Consider the following 5,237-nt stretch of genomic DNA (forward strand, 5'->3'; position numbering starts at 1 on the left):
TATATATATAATGTAGTGTATGAGGAGTATACATGGAGGATATATATATAATGTAGTGTATGAGGAGTATACATGGGGGATATATATATATAATGTAGTGTATGAGGAGTATACATGGAGGATATATTATAATGTAGTGTATGAGGAGTATACATGGAGGATATATATATATAATGTAGTGTATGAGGAGTATACATGGAGGATATATATATAATGTAGTGTATGAGGAGTATACATGGAGGATATATATAATGTAGTGTATGAGAAGTATACATGGAGGATATATATATAATGTAGTGTATGAGGAGTATACATGGAGGATATATATATATAATGTAGTGTATGAGGAGTATACATGGAGGATATATATATAATGTAGTGTATGAGGAGTATACATGGAGGATATACGGTATATATAATGTAGTGTATGAGGAGTATACATGGGGATATATATATAATGTAGTGTATGAGGAGTATACATGGAGGATATATATATAATGTAGTGTATGAGGAGTATACATGGGGATATATATATAATGTAGTGTATGAGGAGTATACATGGGGGATATATATATATAATGTAGTGTATGAGGAGTATACATGGAGGATATATATATATAATGTAGTGTATGAGGAGTTATACATGGAGGATATATATATATAATGTAGTGTATGAGGAGTATACATGGGGGATATATATATATAATGTAGTGTATGAGGAGTATACATGGAGGATATATATATATAATGTAGTGTATAAGGAGTATACATGGAGGATATATATATATAATGTAGTGTATGAGGAGTATACATGGAGGATATATATATAATGTAGTGTATGAGGAGTATACATGGGGATATATATATAATGTAGTGTATGAGGAGTATACATGGAGGATATATATAATGTAGTGTATGAGGAGTATACATGGAGGATATATATATATAATGTAGTGTATGAGGAGTATACATGGAGGATATATATATATAATGTAGTGTATGAGGAGTATACATGGAGGATATATATATATATAATGTAGTGTATGAGGAGTATACATGGAGTATATATATATAATGTAGTGTATGTGGAGTATACATGGAGGATATATATATAATGTAGTGTATGAGGAGTATACATGGAGGATATATATATATAATGTAGTGTATGAGGAGTATACATAGAGGATATATATATAATGTAGTGTATGAGGAGTATACATGGAGGATATATATATAATGAAGTGTATGAGGAGTATACATGGAGGATATATATATAATGTAGTGTATGAGGAGTATACATGGAGGATATATATATAATGAAGTGTATGAGGAGTATACATGGAGGATATATATATAATGTAGTGTATGAGGAGTATACATGGAGGATATATATATAATGTAGTGTATGAGAAGTACACATGGAGTATATATATATAATGTAGTGTATGAGGAGTATACATGGAGGATATATATATAATGTAGTGTATGAGGAGTATACATGGAGTATATATATATAATGTAGTGTATGTGGAGTATACATGGAGGATATATATATAATGTAGTGTATGAGGAGTATACATGGAGGATATATATATAATGTAGTGTATGAGGAGTATACATGGAGGATATATATATAATGTAGTGTATGAGGAGTATACATGGGGGATATATATATAATGTAGTGTATAAGGAGTATACATGGAGGATATATATATAATGTAGTGTATGAGGAGTATACATGGAGGATATATATATATATAATGTAGTGTATGAGGAGTATACATGGAGGATATATATATAATGTAGTGTATGAGAGTATACATGGAGGATATATATAATGTAGTGTATGAGGAGTATACATGGGGGATATATATATAATGTAGTGTATGAGGAGTATACATGGAGGATATATATATAATGTAGTGTATGAGGAGTACACATGGAGGATATATATATAATGTAGTGTATGAGGAGTATACATGGAGGATATATATATAATGTAGTGTATGAGGAGTATACATGGAGGATATATATATAATGTAGTGTATGAGGAGTATACATGGGGGATATATATATAATGTAGTGTATGAGGAGTATACATGGGGATATATATAATGTAGTGTATGAGGAGTATACATGGAGGATATATATATATATATATATATATATATATATATATAATGTAGTGTATGAGGAGTATACATGGAGGATATATATATAATGTAGTGTATGAGGAGTATACATGGGGGATATATATATAATGTAGTGTATGAGGAGTATACATGGGGATATATATATAATGTAGTGTATGAGGAGTATACATGGAGGATATATATATAATGTAGTGTATGAGGAGTATACATGGAGGATATATATATAATGTAGTGTATGAGGAGTATACATGGAGGATATATATATATAATGTAGTGTATGAGGAGTATACATGGAGGATATATTATAATGTAGTGTATGAGGAGTATACATGGGGGATATATATATAATGTAGTGTATGAGGAGTATACTGGGGATATATATAATGTGTGTATGAGGAGTATACATGGAGGATATATATATATATATATATATATAATGTAGTGTATTGGGAGTATACATGGAGGATATATATATAATGTAGTGTATGAGGAGTATACATGGAGGATATATATATAATGTAGTGTATGAGGAGTATACATGGGGATATATATATATATAATGTAGTGTATGAGGAGTATACATGGAGGATATATATATAATGTAGTGTATGAGGAGTATACATGGGGGATATATATATATAATGTAGTGTATGAGGAGTATACATGGAGGATATATATATAATGTAGTGTATGAGGAGTATACATGGAGGATATATATATATAATGTAGTGTATGAGGAGTATACATGGAGGATATATATATATAATGTAGTGTATGAGGAGTATACATGGAGGATATATATATAATGTAGTGTATGAGGAGTATACATGGAGGATATAATATAATGTAGTGTATGAGGAGTATACATGGGGGATATATATATATAATGTAGTGTATGAGGAGTATACATGGAGGATATATATATAATGTAGTGTATGAGGAGTATACATGGAGGATATATATATAATGTAGTGTATGAGGAGTATACATGGAGGATATATATATAATGTAGTGTATGAGGAGTATACATGGAGGATATATATATAATGTAGTGTATGAGGAGTATACATGGAGGATATATATATAATGTAGTGTATGAGGAGTATACATGGAGGATATATATATAATGTAGTGTATGAGGAGTATACATGGAGGATATATATATAATGTAGTGTATGAGGAGTATACATGGAGGATATATATACTGTAGTGTATGAGGAGTATACATGGAGGATATATATATAATGTAGTGTATGAGGAGTATACATGGAAGATATATATATAATGTAGTGTATGAGGAGTATACATGGAGGATATATATATTTATAATGTAGTGTATGAGGAGTATACATGGAGGATATATATATAATGTAGTGTATGAGGAGTATACATGGGGGATATATATATATAATGTAGTGTATGAGGAGTATACATGGAGGATATATATATAATGTAGTGTATGAGGAGTACACATGGGGATATATATATAATGTAGTGTATGAGGAGTATACATGGGGGATATATATATAATGTAGTGTATGAGGAGTATACATGGAGGATATATATATAATGTAGTGTATGAGGAGTATACATAGGGATATATATAATGTAGTGTATGAGGAGTATACATGGAGGATATATATATAATGTAGTGTATGAGGAGTATACATGGGGGATATATATATAATGTAGTGTATGAGGAGTATACATGGGGGATATATATATAATGTAGTGTATGAGGAGTATACATGGGGGATATATATATAATGTAGTGTATGAGGAGTATACATGGAGGATATATATATATAATGTAGTGTATGAGGAGTATACATGGAGGATATATATATAATGTAGTGTATGAGGAGTATACATGGAGGATATATATATATAATGTAGTGTATGAGGAGTATACATGGAGGATATATATAATGTAGTGTATGAGGAGTATACATGGGGGATATATATATAATGTAGTGTATGAGGAGTATACATGGAGGATATATATATAATGTAGTGTATGAGGAGTATACATGGGGATATATATATATATAATGTAGTGTATGAGGAGTATACATGGGGATATATATATATATAATGTAGTGTATGAGGAGTATACATGGGGGATGTATATATATAATGTAGTGTATGAGGAGTATACATGGAGGATATATATATAATGTAGTGTATGAGGAGTATACATGGGGGATATATATATAATGTAGTGTATGAGGAGTATACATGGAGGATATATATATAATGTAGTGTATGAGGAGTATACATGGGGATATATATATATATAATGTAGTGTATGAGGAGTATACATGGAGGATATATATATATAATGTAGTGTATGAGGAGTATACATGGGGGATATATATATATAATGTAGTGTATGAGGAGTACACATGGGGATATATATATAATGTAGTGTATGAGGAGTATACATGGGGGATATATATATAATGTAGTGTATGAGGAGTATACATGGAGGATATATATATAATGTAGTGTATGAGGAGTATACATAGAGGATATATATATAATGTAGTGTATGAGGAGTATACATGGGGGATATATATATAATGTAGTGTATGAGGAGTATACATGGAGGATATATATATAATGTAGTGTATAAGGAGTATACATGGAGGATATATATATATAATGTAGTGTATGAGGAGTATACATGGGGATATATATATATAATGTAGTGTATAAGGAGTATACATGGAGGATATATATATATAATGTAGTGTATGAGGAGGATACATGGGGATATATATATAATGTAGTGTATGAGGAGTATACATGGGGGGATATATATATAATGTAGTGTATGGGGAGTATACATGGAGGATATATATATAATGTAGTGTATGAGGAGTATACATGGAGGCTATATATAATGTAGTGTATGAGGAGTATACATGGAGGATATATATATAATGTAGTGTATGAGGAGTATACATGGGGGATATATATATATATAATGTAGTGTATGAGGAGTATACATGGAGGATATATATATATAATGTAGTGTATGAGGAGTATACATGGGGGATATATATATATAATGTAGTGTAT

Source organism: Ranitomeya variabilis, chromosome 1 (genome assembly GCF_051348905.1).
Source record: "Ranitomeya variabilis isolate aRanVar5 chromosome 1, aRanVar5.hap1, whole genome shotgun sequence".
Classification (NCBI taxonomy): Eukaryota; Metazoa; Chordata; class Amphibia; order Anura; family Dendrobatidae; genus Ranitomeya; species Ranitomeya variabilis.